Source organism: Macrosteles quadrilineatus, unplaced genomic scaffold (genome assembly GCF_028750875.1).
Source record: "Macrosteles quadrilineatus isolate MER2022 unplaced genomic scaffold, UCM_ALF_1.0 Scaffold_4__1_contigs__length_99947679, whole genome shotgun sequence".
Classification (NCBI taxonomy): Eukaryota; Metazoa; Arthropoda; class Insecta; order Hemiptera; family Cicadellidae; genus Macrosteles; species Macrosteles quadrilineatus.
The window spans coordinates 68,429,432-68,445,307 of NW_026542597.1; the positions used below are offsets into that span (position 1 = coordinate 68,429,432).

Consider the following 15,876-nt stretch of genomic DNA (forward strand, 5'->3'; position numbering starts at 1 on the left):
TTAACAAATGTTACCAACGTTTTATAATGCAGAAACATTATATTGCTTGCAAATCAAATTCTAGCATTAAATTTCTCTGCTTTCTGCAAATATATGTTTTTCCGAGGCAGAATGATCTGAGCAACTCCAGTAAGCAGAATATACAATGTAATTTGCATACACATGAGACGCAAACTGATGCTATTCCAAACTGCGCTTCTCTTCCCGAATTACATAAATAGCGTAGCGTAGTCCAGAAACTCTATTCAGTGTGGGTTTAGGATTTCAAAATCCAGTTTGGCTGTATTGTAAGATCTCTGTTCATATTAAACATTTATAATATGTCTTCTATGTGTGATTCAAACATATGTGCGATGAATAATAAGCCAAAACGTATACGTCAATGATATCCGTTGTTATTGACGTATCACTTCTTAATGGAAACAGTAGATATTACCAAGTACAAGAAAGTACAAGTTTATACTGGGTTACAAATAGTTAACAATTCTTCTAAAAATATAAATACTAAACCTCGATTATTCTGTTTCAATTTTTTAGGTTTATTACTGGTTATTGTTTTCAATATAAGTCCGTTGATTACCATTTACCATTGGAGTCTTCACCACAGTCCTTGAAGACCGGAGAAGTGTCAATCATAATAGCGCTTGGGCTGTGTTCTTTCAAAACACGATACGAAATAAAATATAATTGTTATATGATATGTCCACGAATTAATACTCAGAATGTTTCAACTACGCAACGCCTGCAGAGAATCGTCATAATTTACTGAACATACTTTTGGTTAGTAGACCACCGAGATGCTTGACCTAAGAAGGACTCAGATGCTTCAGAAATATTGTTGGAGATGGTTTGTACACATTTAAAAGTCCTTGGTAATATCTCTGCTGATATATTATGAGATCAGCAAGTTTAATATTGATTTTAGAGTGTGATTTCTATCTTCCCGGTCAGGCTTTACTCCTTATGGTATTCCTTTTAGCGAATTTCCCTATAGGGAATAAGCTATTACCGTAGGTCTCATGGTAAGACTTAGTCCCGGGACCGATTTACTTTTTCATTTTGATGTCCCTAGAAGCCAAAAACACCATCCGTTCAAATGCATATATATATACTGTATATATATATGTGTGTGTCCGTCAGCACGATAACTCGAACAAAAATTATCCGATTTCGATGAAATTTGGTACAAACGTGTAAACCTACGTTTATTCGAACGAGTTCGCAAACCAGCATGATCGGACCATGGAACGAGGGTTTATGGGGGGATTTATGGGGTAAAAATTGGTTTTTCTCATTTTTGACCCTCAAAACATAAAATTTCCCAAATTTCCTCTAAACCATTTTGAAGAGCTTAAAAAAACAAAAAAAACCAGTATATTGAAGTGTTTTTGTATGGTTATTGGTTACGGAGAAAATTGTAAATTAAAAATTCCCATGTTATTCTTATGGAGAATAAGTAAACTGTTGTAGTTTGCATGTTTATGCATATATTTGGATCAACTTGCCCAATCTATTTATTTTATACTAAGCTATTAATATTTTACTAAAAAACACACTTTATTACCCTGTAGGCAGCAAACCTAGGTGCTCGTCAAACCTAATGTTATTTGAATAGATTTATTTGAAAATCAAATCAGGCAAACGGAAATTCGCTTAGTCTGCAGGTTTGCTGCGGCCGGGGTATTTTAATGTTTTTGTTTGATTTTCTGTTTGACCTTGGATATTATAATAACATGTTTTGTAGTAAATAAAATTAGTATTAGTTAGTTAAATCTTTTTAAAAGCTGTAAGAAGCAGTTGAGCATAATCTTTCTGGTATAGATTATAATTTTACCTTTATTATTTTTTGTGTATATTTTGTCTAACATATGGCATTTTTCATTGTCAAATACTGTATTACCAAAAAGTAATAATAAACAATGGAATACAAACCTACACGGCAATTAGCTTGTGTTTCGTATGATACCTAGAATATTTTCCAGAATTATTTGGACACAAGCTAATTGCTGTGTAGGTTTGTATTCCATTGTTTATCCTACGTCATTGTTCCTATTGTATCCATTGTTCTGAGTTGAATTTTAGTTCATTTGCTGTGTAGCCGCCGTAGCTTTGTAATTAAATCATTATATTTGAAACTTGTATGGCTTACTACGTTCATTTCTTTATTGTTTTTGCTTTAAAATTGTAAATATATTTAGGTGAGCATCATTTTTTTTATTTAGTTTTTGTATCAATCAGTTACAACAGTAATTTTTAACATATATTTGGTACCTAAAGGTTTGATAAAAAATATAACAGTTACGAAAACATTAAGTATGAGGAGTATTTGAATATTTACTGAAGAAACACTATGTTAAAAATTACATCTTTCACACGCAAACTTTATCACAGTTATGTAAAAGTACTTTTTATAGATCGTTTTAGTTTAAAACTACTATTTTTAACTATTTATTTATTATATTGAATAAATACATTTTTGTTTCTTTGTATGATTACTAACAACATACGCAGTTCGATTTACAATAACAAAACTGACTTGTTTTGTTTTCTGAGAAATAAATATAATCAGTTTTAATCTCAGCTTTGTTTCAAACACAAAACTAAAACAAATTTAATGCATCTATTTTTTTGTTTTAAATGTTTATTTATAATTAATTGTTATACAATATTTACACAAGCAAGCAAATTATAGCTTAAAAATGCATTTACGTAACACATTTATGATCTAACAATCTTATAATCTTATACCCAAGTAAAATAATTATTATGTAAATGAAAGGAACTCCTAGATGTTTTCTGTTGGCAAATCAGTGCTTTAGAGAATGAATGTTCTTCTTTATAACACCTGGCTTTTGATTGTTTGCACCTTTGTATTTTTATTGTTTTCATGTTTACATACAAATGGTATTTAATTATCTCCATCGTCAAGGTTACCCTAAAACGTTCATAAATATATGAAAAAATTGATCTAATGCTAGATAATTGCCCCTTTAATTAATCATACAATTACAATATGATATACGATATACATAGGGTGTTAAGCAATTATTGTATAAATAATATGTTACTATGGCTAACATCTTAACTATATCCATAACTATCTAAATACAATCTCTTCTTTATTATTTGTAATAAATATGTGTTTTCTTATTCAACTTAATACATTCAAAAGGTGATATGCACAAACTTTGTTTGCCTTTGTGTTGACATTTAAATGTAAACAAGCAGAACTGCTAAATGCTTATCTCGTAATTTCAGACAGATGTTTCAAACAAATAAATGTATTTGAGAACGTGGAGCTAGTTTCATTGATAATTGAGGGTTTACAAAACGAAAACTATGTTGTCTAGTTTTTATACAAATAAAACACGTAGACCTATAAACCCATTTTTAGTTGTAAATTACTACCAGACCAAAGAGATATTAAGAAATTAATTTTAACTTAATCAATCTCTTATACTCAGTCCCAAAACTATAAAACTGTAAGATTGATATAGAACTAACTAATTTTATTCATTAAATTACTATTTTGGGAACCACAGGAATGACTTGAACAATGAAAAACATTGAAGTGATAAAAGTTTGGGTGTTGCGGCGTATAACATGAAGAGTAGTCGACCGCCCTCGCTTCGTCTAAAGTAAACATTCTGGTAATACAAACATCCTCCCTCCATCCAGGATGAAACAATCTTTCTAAATATCCCTTTCTGTTTTGAAACTTTTAATTTTCACATAGGTCATTTCCCATCATGGGAAAAAAGCCAGCTTTACAAAAATCTTTGTTTTAGATTTTGAAGTTTAAAAAATATTCATAGAATTGTTAAAACCGATAGCGTCTGAAGAATATTCAAAGTTAATGTAAAGACATTGTTTTATTTTGGCTAAGTATTGGTATTATGCGAGTTAGTTTAAATTTTACTCCAAATTAACAGTAGTGTTAGCCTATTGTAATATAAGTGTAAGGTTAGAAAACTATTAATCTCAATTGGACGTTTTGCAGTCCAGCCTTATAATTTAAATTACGAAATGTATTTGAGTTAAATGCAACTTGTTACATCTATATTCATCCTCTTTCAAACTGCGCTTAGCGAGGTCACTCTCAGGCCAATCATATTCATATATTCATTCATTCATCAATATGGGTACTATCGCAGTGTTAATGTGCAACTTAATCTGTTTTCTCTAGGTATTGCTTTTCATAAAAAAAAATTGCATTCAGCAATCAACAATCAAGAGCTACCTTATAACTGAGGGTTTAACTTTTCCTCTAATGACTTGTAGGCTACTTTCTAATAAACCCATACTAGCCTGTTCAGAAAAATTAATTTCTGCTAATTTCAAAGCAATTTACATTGCATAGGATACTTTTTAATTAAAATAAGATAAAACAAATAAAAGTTATACACAACCAAACCTATTCTTTACCAATTTCTTAACATTTATCAATCCACAAGCTTTAGATCTCTTTGAGTTAAAGTTGGGAACAAATACTTCACGCCTGTCACAAACTTCCCTTAAAACTCTTCAACTTTTGAGAAGCTATTTAGCTTTTAGCGCTGACATAGTTTTGTTAGAAAACTGTTTGGTTCTTTAATGGTTTGCCTCATTTAGGTTGGTTTGAAGAAACACATTTGTTGCACAAGTATTCAATAACATTATTAGTTCCTTGTATAGAATCTAAATTTTACGTTTGAGCAATTCTTTTCGTTCACCGACTCTCCAGAGGAAATGATCAGGCCAAAACAACAATGTCAGTTTGTGACATACAATGATGAACATGAACACTGAATTGACTGACGGGATAATAGCACTGAAACCAGGGTTTACGAATGCTTTATGTGTGTAAAATTTACGGGTTTATATGCGTATACTCACAAAGTCAATGGTAATATGATACTTTCAGCATGTGTAGCATACTACACTTCCTTTTAGTGCCAAAACTAACGTGAAGTTTGTTGAGCTATAACTACTCCATTGCAAATATTATCCTTTATGATTATTAAGTCATAATTAATTATGTTACCTTCCAAAAATTTTATCAGCCTCCTAAATAAATACCCCCGTGACAGCAAACCTGCAGGCTAAGTGAATTTCAAATTTTCTGATTAAATTTTTACTAAAATATTTCCATAAATAAGAAATATTTATTCCCAATTTAAATAACATCATTAGATTTAACGAGTACTTAGGTTTGCTGCAACGGGGAAGGTAAAAAGTGTTTTCTTTACTATACGTCAATAGTATAGTATGAAATATATAAATTTGCCAAATTGCATTAACATATATCCATAAACAACAACAGTTTTCATTTTCTTAATTTTAAATTAAACTTTTTTGACTTTTCTACGTAACAGTTGGGTATACAACAGCACTTCTATATGCTATTTTTTAAGCTCTACAAAATTTTTTAGGGAGAAATTGCAAATATAATTCTTTGTTTTTAGGGGCAAAAATGAGAAAACTCCACTTTTGCCCCATAAAACCCCCCATAAACCCCCATTCCCATGGTCCGACCATGCTGGTTCGCGAACTCTTTCAAATAAATGTAGGTTTACACGTTTATACCAAATTTCATCAAAATCGGATCATTTTCGCACAGGTTTTCGTGCTAACGGACAAATATACGAAAAAGAAAATCGGTCCCTGGTCCAGGTCTTAACATGAGACCTACGGTAATAGCTTATTCCCCATATGGGAAATTCGCTAAAATTATGCAGACAAAAGATAGCGAGAATGCATTACTTTGAGATTTCTTTATTTATTAGCACTAATACAATATTTTGACTTTGATGCAAGTACCTCATTATAGGGTTATTTTGCACAATATAAAACAGATCACATTTGATTAAATACTAGGCATGTATCAATATTAATGTTTAGTCTTTACCATTCGACGCCCACTTCTCACGAGTGGTTTAACCACAACCATGTGGTTAAAGCCTCAGTTATAACCACACGCAGGTGGTTGAGGCCTTAGGTGTAGCCACTAAACCCAGTATTGCCACTGTCAAGTCTCTTTTGTGATGGCATTTACAGATGAGCTACCCAACACCATATTGTGCGTGGCATTACAGCATTAAATCTGGCAATGAAAATGGGAAGTCGCGCTTAAAATACTTAATCAACCACATTCTTGTGTAATTAACGCATTGTGTAATATAACAATTAAACATATTAAAATAAAATCCCAAACGTTAGAGTCGTAGCAGTAAATTATTGCATATTATGGTGAAGGACTAAGTGCAATGGTATTAAACACATAATGATAAAAAAAAAACTGCCGCCATTTTCAAACTAAAAAAGATAACTTAACTGATTTCTGTTTTCCCCAAAATTTTTGTCTAATAAATTCCTAATCTAATTAAAAAAAAAAAATGATGTATAACATGACATATATTTACATTTACAAATTCCAAGATTCAAACTAGTGCCCTCTGTTATTGGAACACCCTGTATTGGAAAAAAATTAAAAATATTTACACGTTATTCCTTGGGGTTGACTTAGCGGGAAATAGTTTTATTTCATCCTTGCACGTTAAGCCGTTTTCTCGTAATCAATTTGAGTCACCTTACTTGGGACACTCTGTATATGCTATGATCCATCTATTTTTGAATTACAGTATATTATGTGCAAATATTAAGTGCAAATTATTTGCAAATTCGAAAAATAACAGATGAGCATAAACCATAAAAAATGCATAATCATATTATTTGACAACTTATGAGGGACATGAGGATCATACGAAAAATTCTGAGAGCCAGTGGCAAATCTTTTTGAATCGTCATTTACGTTTGATTTAATCAAAACTATGCATTGTCCTTTTGGAATATATAATGAGTGTCAAATGTGGAAATATCGTAAGGTTGATGTAATGAATGATTTATTGTGACAGACCTGAGCTACATGACATGGATAATCTTTGAATACTGACGTGTAGATCACACTGAATAAAAAAAAAAAACTTTAATTGTTATCCTTCACTTTGTATTATTTTGTTAATGAAAAAATTGTAACATACAAAATTCAGAAGTGTGATGAAGTTCACTAAATCTGCAAATGACACCTGCCGTTTTAAAATATGAAACCTACCATTGAATAATTATGTATTTGTTACATGAACATTTCACATTTACATTTTACGCTGATTGCAAAAGTGAAAGTTCCAATAATTTTTTATTGCTCTTCTTTTTAAAAGATTCGCGTTACTGTCCCAGTATTGTCAATGTACCGTAGTTTTGTAATATATTTGTGATATGTTTTGAAACTCTATGTTCAGTCCTCATAATAATCGTTGTCTCGTTAAATTTTGTAGGCCTACTTTTATAATATTTAAGAAATTAATATTTTAGTCATATTGATAACATTGAAGGTGAAAGAAATAGAAAATAGATTTAAAATCATTATATTCTGTTGCAAATAGGGAAGGTTTCGCATTAAATCGAACAAAAACGTTTTAATTCATTCTTCTTTAGTTAATGTTTAAGGACCGGCAAGTTTTTTGTACAATGATTCGTCATTCATTTGTATTAGTTTTTTATAAGATAAAGTGGCATAGTATGTCTGTTTATGAGGTTAACCTCATTTTCATGGAATTTATATTCTTAGTTAAATGATAGGTGGTGTAAAACTATAAAAAAAAAAAAAAAACAGAACAGTAGCCTATGTTTTCTTTATAATTTCGTAACAATGGTCGAATTAAATGGGGTCAATTCATGAATATTTGTATTTATGAATTTAATATAATATAAAAGATTATTACTGTTTACTTAAGATGATGGATACTTTTAACGAATGGTGAATAAAAATAGTCTAATCAGTTACACTATAAAAATATAGACAATCCTGATATTCAAATAAATATCCTAAAAAATATTTCCTCGAGCTTTAGAAGACTTACACGCTTTAAATCACCGTTAGGTATAAATCATTTAAACAAAGTGCCATCTAGAGGCTGTTATACCATACAAAGGTACACAATGGAGAATCTTCTTTGTGTGAGATAAAGGGGCATTTACATATATATAGCCTCACTAGGAAGTAGACCCTGGTACCATTGGGCCTTGACGGTATGTAAATATATTCTCTTCCATACAATTTGTAAACTTTTTTTGTTGTTGGAAATAATAGACTGGTGTCTATGTGAAAACACCTAGTTGTACTATATAAAATGCTTTAAAATAAATAAATTGGTGTAGAAGGTGTATCAACATGACTATTATTTAGCAGCAGTGTAGGTAGCCCAAGTATAGTGCTCGACTTCAAATCTTTTAAAAGTTTGTTGGTTTGGTTCCAAACAAGGTTGATTCTCGATTTCGAAGCTATTTTTGATTGACCCATGAATTTAAGATTCTATCTGACAAAAGTTCTTCGATTAAAGTACCCATTCTATTTCCACTTTGATATTCAAATAATATTTGATCTTTATAATTAGTTAATTAATCATTGACTTTGTACTGTATAATCAATTAGACATCCTATTTATATGGGACATTGTAATTGTAGTCATTTTGAAAATCAAATAGCTGAATGTAAAAACATCATTGCGACTCATGGACTGTGCCGCATTCGAAAATAGATTTTTCCTACAGTTACCTGATAAATCGGGCTTTTATTTACTGATTATCGCACGGAAAGTAGCTAAGTGCTACATTTGGTTATTTTTGCCACACTCATTTTAATTTTTTCGCACTCATTTTTGCCGCACTCCAGTATTCCAACCAAGCAACACAAAACTGTGCTTTTATCAGGCAAGAAATAGTTGCGTACGCGTACGTTTGAAAACAAGTTGGCAACACAGATACTACGACTACGATCAGCTGTTGCAGTGTTTCCCATTTCATTCAACACTTGGATTCCACCTACGAATACTAGAAAAATATTATAGTACTGTATTTCATTTATTCTTGTATTCGTATTCGTGGATTCCACCTAACCTATAACGTGTTGTTTGGTGTTTGAAAGACTAATTATTTCTACTGTAGGAAAAATATAATGTGTAACACGAGCGCAAAGTTTCACTTCGCACACTAGTTACACAAACAACTATTTCCTACTTTTCGATACTGTGATCATTTATTTTACTCTAGGATTTCCTTTATGTCGTCACAGTAAAGGTTTAAATAGTCACAGTATATGGCATAAATCAGAAATTATCCTCTACACACTATATCAGTGGTTCAATTTATCTACGATCATTTTATTTATGAAACTAGTTATAAATTTAAATTTAATTGGATGTCGCATTTCCTCTGTAGTCTAAGTTTCAATTAAGCCATTGAAAGTGTTCTGATGTAAAATTACGTTCTTATTCAAATATATCAGCATTGTTGTCAATCTAAGATAACAGAAAACTAATTATAAACCATAGCATATTTTATGCCACATCACGAATAGATCACAAATCAGCAATAGACAAAAGTTAATTAGCACACACTACAAAGGGTGTTATATGAAATTTGAATCCATAAATTAACACACATCTTACAAGACACTTTTTCAAAAGATCCTTAAAATTTTTTATTACTAATCTCATCTCCTGTCACCTAATAAATCAATTTTGTCTTAATGAACCTGGGATTGCAACTAATCCGTAGTTGAGTAGAATAACCTCTATTTACATAAATAAAGACTCGGGATGTTTCAACAATGCACCATTGCCTGCAGAGAAGCAGCAAAGTCTACTGAACCATACTGTGACTGTTGCTGACTGTTCTACCAAGAATGCTTCACTTTATGAATTCAATCGGTTCGGAATAAGAATTCCAAACTCGTTTCAGTTGTGTTCCAACTATTCATAAACTATATTTTGATTCCCGAAGTAAAATTGAGTTATTTCAGTTCGTTACCAAAAGGAAGTTCAGTGTAGTTGGTTAATAGAAGTGAATAATACTAGTAATTATCAATTTGTGAACTCGTAATTTTACAATTGTGGAGTTTAAACATTTAAAATAAAATTCAAGTTTAGAATTACTAGATGTTTAAGATAAATTAATAATGTGACATCATACTTGTATTATAAGAGATTTGTTCAAGTTAGTATTATAATCTTTAGCTACTAGAGCCAATCGTAAAATGAAAGCAGCTGCAAAATATCTGATAATTACTCATAAAATAAACGGTAGGTAACGCCATATACTCTCTGTTATATGTACTTAGGTTTACGTCGGGCTGTAAAGTCATGGTTGTTTAAGATGGACGTTTGGTGTATTGCTTTTGCTTCAGCCTAATAGAAGATGGAAATTATCGTTACCCTAATTTTTTGTATGCCAGTTACTTAAAAATTTAGTAGCAATCTCTACTTCTTAGCTTTAATTTTTTATATCTCTTGCAGATGGCGTAAAAAGGTAAAGTATTTTTCGAAATTCACCATGTAGTAGTAGTAATAGTTCATTACCTAAAAAACTACTGTTAGTATCGTTTTTATAACATATTTTATTTTTATAATAAAAATGGTTACAACTATCTTTACTTTGAAAAAAAAAATTATTTGAGTTCTCACTTTCCATTTTAACAGATACATTTCTTGTATAACATTCGCCTCTAATCGTCGGTCTGCTCATGTAGTTTTAATTTACTGTAAAAGCTTGTTAAAATTTCAATTAGTTAGAAACTTGGTTGGAATCCTAGAAATACAATCGATTATTCAATGAAAACCAGCAGAGTTAACGGTTTTTAAACTCTATGAAATTACATTTTATTTTTGGCCTCCCAACTAGTTTTGCATGTCAAAGTCTCCCCGTTAATGTAAGGGGTTCAATGACCATTGTTGGCTCATCTAGCATCCATATGGAAATGGCCTTGGCTCAAAATTTATGCTAAAGAAATTGTTCATAAAAAAATGGGTTTTTATTTTACAGCGTTACTCAAACAGCTTTACTCTTTCCAAGTAAAAGTTAACATAAATAAATTAAGAATGAAAAGAGAGGTAGCAATGAATTTCTGTTAACATAGCAGTTTTTTACACTTGAAGCATCTTCTTCAAAAGCAACGTCTGGCTTAGCGAACCCTTTGTGAAAAATAGTCAGTGTTTTTCTGCGTGTTTACAATTTGTATTTCATTTGCATTACTTAGCAGCTTCAAAGAAAAAAACATGATTTAGAAAATAAAGTGCTTAATCTTAGAAACCTTACATTTATTCCTTTGAACAAAAAACACTAAACACCCCCTTTATACCTACTTAGTTTTAAAAGCGAAATAATCCAATTTTTAAGCAACGTTTTTATCAGAAAACTAGACAAGGAATATTGGAGAAAACCTCTCCTAATTGAAAAAAAAATTAATATAGGACAAATTACATGGAAGATTTTGCTAGGAAACAATTATATTTTGTCGTAGAAGGCTTTTAACTATTATAATATAATTTCCCGTCTATAATAATGTACTCTTTGTAGAATGGAATGTTTACGAAACTGTTACATTTGAAGGATGATTTAAAATCTTAATTTCGCACATAGGAAGTTGACTTTGATACAATTAAATACATTTAAACATTTATATTACTAATAAAAATGTATATATTCCGCTAATTGTGTATATTGTGTATGGTACATAAGTTTAATACTGTTTAATCAAGATAGTTTTTGAATGTCTAAAAATATTTTTTCTATGATTATGTGCATATTATAGTCCGAAAATTGTTTCTCTGTGTAATGTTTATGTAATGAAACCCGGAATGGGCCAAGTTTGTCTTCCGGATGTATGTAAATTGAGTTATGTATTGTATATCTCGGACTAGCTTAGAACATTGTTCCTCAGACTCATACATTACACACAAACAATCTAAACTGGACTCAATTACACATTTTGGAGGGGTTAGAATACGTATGAAAATAAGATTTTACTTTATAAAGTAATTAGTTGATTTTTTCGTGTGTTTATTGTATAACTAAACCGTAAAAAAATTCTACACCAGCTTAAAATGCTGTTTCCAAGTGGTATTTCCATTGAAAAAATTGCTATTTTATTATTTTTAGGTAGATTGATTAAAATAGTTCGTATTTTGAACAATTTTTTCATCATCCTAGTCATTTTATAAATTAAATAAAGGATCATATTCATATTTATTACCCTTTAATATGCACAGTCATATAAGTATATACAGCAGGAGATTATAAAATTATTAGCAAAAGATAATAACCAAGTGATGTGAAATGACTACATACATACAAAATAATTATACATAGGATGCCACTATAGCTGTGTTTATACATTTCATCGATGGAACAAATCCCATTTAACATTGATTGGACTAAAAGGTTTATATTCCCATGGGGTTGAAGCTCATATACATCATATTTCTGTTTGAAGACTATGTACTGTTCTAAGATGTGCTAAATCCGTCCATCCATACCTGTTATATTTTTGTTTCCATGCTGCACTTTAATCCAAACATAAAATAGATCTTGTCTCGAGGACGAAAAACTTTAACTTTTGAACTAAAACGTTTTTTTGGCACATTTTAATTAACCCAAGGGCAAGGCAAAATATCAAGTAGTGTGTGCATAGGAAAAAGGTTGACAAGACTAAATAAAAATTGATGTAAAATTATAACTCTCTCTTATTAAAATAAAACTCTTGAGGGGCTGTTTGCACAACAATTTAAGTTGAGCTATCCAGTTAAATGAATTGTCAATATAGTTTAAAGTTTGTTAATTAAATTGGTTGTCCAATTCACTAATATTAACTAAGTCCTGTAAAAAGAGTTTAGCAATTTATTAAGTATACCACAATTAATAATTTTATTAGTAACTTTTTAGGATTTTAACAACAAACATGGAAATCATTTTTTGTGACTCCAAACCTAACGATCTTATAGTGTAAATTGTGTAAAAATGGGTATATGATTTCAAAAAAGAAATTCCATACATTATGAAAACTATATTATCCCTTCTAAGTTTCTTACTGATCTTCTATTTAATCAACATACGATTCAAGTGTTTGATTGAAAACACAGAAAGTACCATTATTTAATTACATTACAAGCAGGAAAAGTTAAACTTATTCCATTACGAACGATAAAACAGGATTATCTACACAAATTTATTGTAATGCAAGAGAATTCTTGGAATAGCCAACAGAGAGTACATTTCCCGGGAAAACTTCTAATTTAAAATATAGTCTCACCTTTGTTAATATATATACTCAAAGCACCTTTGTGAAAGATCTGCACTCGACTTGTTTGCTTTGCATCATGAGCTCATGCGATGAAACTCGCTATTTTAGAAAGCAAAAGCAAAACTTGTGTATTGTATTTCATTCAAAGCTCAAACCGTACCTTTTCTTTGTTTGTAAATTTAGATGTGTTTATATTAGACTGCATCAAAAGTGGACTATATCAGCTAAAACCTAAAACTACTAGCTTACAAAATGGCATTAAATCAAATTAGTAACATAAAAATACATAAATTCCGTGAAAATAACAACGTATTATATTATACACCGTGTCATTATAAATATTGTTTAAAACTTGTTTAGAAAAATGCTATACAACACTGAAGTACTTTATTTCTAGTTGGAGTTGTTTGCAGTTTGTGATAAGATAAATATCAGCATATCATAGTGAAGCTTAATTTGAGTATTTATTTCTCTTTAACAACCGCGCAGTGATATTTTACCGCACATAGCCGAGAAATCAAAATATGAGTAAAAACCAACGTCACATTTTCTGCCGTCAACATTTTCTACTATAGACTTTTCCCAACAACTAAATATTGTTATTCAGCTACCTTCAAAATATTTATAAATTTTTAACGCTTGTAATATTTCACAAATAATCTTTGAAACACCTCTTTATAGAAAAGAATATCCTAATTGTTGAGATATTCCTCCATTTCCATACCCTCATGTATTACACTAGTAGCTTTTAAAATTATTTACCGTTTTATTTGTGTGTGCATTTTATTAAATTATATATTTGGACACCACATTAATCGGTAAAAACATCATGTGCATCCTAAACTTTTTACAAAATTACACTTAATTTAAATTTTGAAGCAAAGAGATATGAAAAACACTGTAATCTTGCATTTACGAATTTACAGAATTAATTTGCAATATCAACTATTCGTCGTTATGTTAAGTTTGTTTTTGCAGGAATATAACAAAGCAGTAAATACAAAATAAAAACTCGGTTATTTCTTGGAAGGCGCTTCAACTTACATGTAACCGAAGATTGCTCTGTCAGCGACTCGACCATACTACTAACCTAACGTCTTTACTGGTGACCAGCCGTGTGGTCATTCTACTTAATATAACTTATAAGCTTAGCTAAAAACAAACCTCTTTAGAATTTTGAATCATGGGGAAGGAATACATAGGAAACAGAAACTTTAAGAGAATATTCGATACCAAATCTGTTTAATTATTTACAATTAAGTATTTAACTGCATGAGAAAAACTTAAAATTAAGAAGTGCATCCTTTATTTCCATAGATTTATATCGGATTAATTTTCACTACATATGTGTAAGCCCTACGACGAATTTCTAGGTTCTTTACTACAAGATGTTTTAAAACCATTTATTTTTTTTTCATAAATTCTTATGGAATATATTATACAACTCGTTTACTAAATGTTATGCCTTCTAACTAAGAAAACCTTTGAAATATACATACATTAACGAAAAAGACGTATGAGTTTCAACATAATAACAGATGATGAGCTTGAACATGTTATTTAATATAGTTATCAAGAATATCCATGAAATGTACATTGTTTGGTATTATGTTAAACTAAAATACTTGAATTTATCATTTCGAATTAAAATCATCAATGTTAAATCATGTGTCATTGTTCAATTAATATGAAAAATGTATTTAATGTTTTCAGTCTGACGCCTGAAGATGATATATTTGAAAAAGTTTAATGAAGATAACTTCGTAAATAAGAGTAAATACAGGTTTATTTGACGAAACCAAAATTACAAATACAGTACTGGGGTTTTACTTCATGGCCGTTGTCGTTAAAGGTGTCCTAAGGTACTTTGTATTTCGGTTACGTTAAAAAAAAACACTCTGAACTAAGCTCTAAAACATAGCGCTGATATTTATTGATTCATTATGCTGCTAGGTTAAGCTGTGTTAAGTTGCCCGTTACAACTATTACAAAAATTGAAATAAAATATCGTAAGTGCTTTCACGTATAGTTCTCTTTTTAAAACTGTATTTAGTAACCAACACAAATGTATCGAAAAATCCTTTTTATCACAAAATATGTTTGCTATGGAGGATAATTTCGCATGTATTGGATTTCTATCTCTCAGTGTTATTATGCTGCCCATGTTGCCCATCATCAGGCTAAATCCCTGTCAAGTCAGGTGATATATGCCCGTAGCCTGTGACAGCTTATATACTCAATATGTTATGTGTAAGCTACGTGGATTACTATACTTAGGTCTCTGAACTTTATATGCTGTAAAATACATTTCTATTGCCACACTGCATATGTTTTTGAATGTAGTAAATTGTAATTTGTAAGCATAAAGGCATTACTAACATCGCGACATAGGCTTTTCCTTTATCTAATTTGGCTGTTGTTGTTGACGTTGTTGTTTTATATTTAAATCACTAAGATAATTAGCTGAATGCCACAAAGAAAAATATCAAGCAAGTATGTTGTTTACTCTAAGTTTAGTTTAATCATTTATTTTATTCGCACGGATACAGCCTGTTAGGTTCACATTCACGATTTATGGTTGAGTTTATAAATATGCATTACACCATCATACAAATAATTTAGAATCCTTCTCTAAGACTTTCTGCTAATAAAATACAGCAAGTTGCGACTTATTTTCCCACACTTCATCACAGGGTTGGCAGTTTTAAACGAATTTCATCAGTTGACAGTTTGTGCAAATCTTTTAGGTAATCTCTGACAAT

The 15,876-nt window shown here is 30.4% G+C and overlaps 1 protein-coding gene across 2 annotated transcripts in view; it reads right to left on the reverse strand.

Annotated features, from left to right (window-relative positions):
- LOC128991590 (cyclic nucleotide-gated cation channel alpha-3-like) overlaps window positions 1–15,876 on the reverse strand; it is a 363,748-nt gene that overhangs the window by 230,055 nt on the left and 117,817 nt on the right. The window lies entirely within an intron of this gene.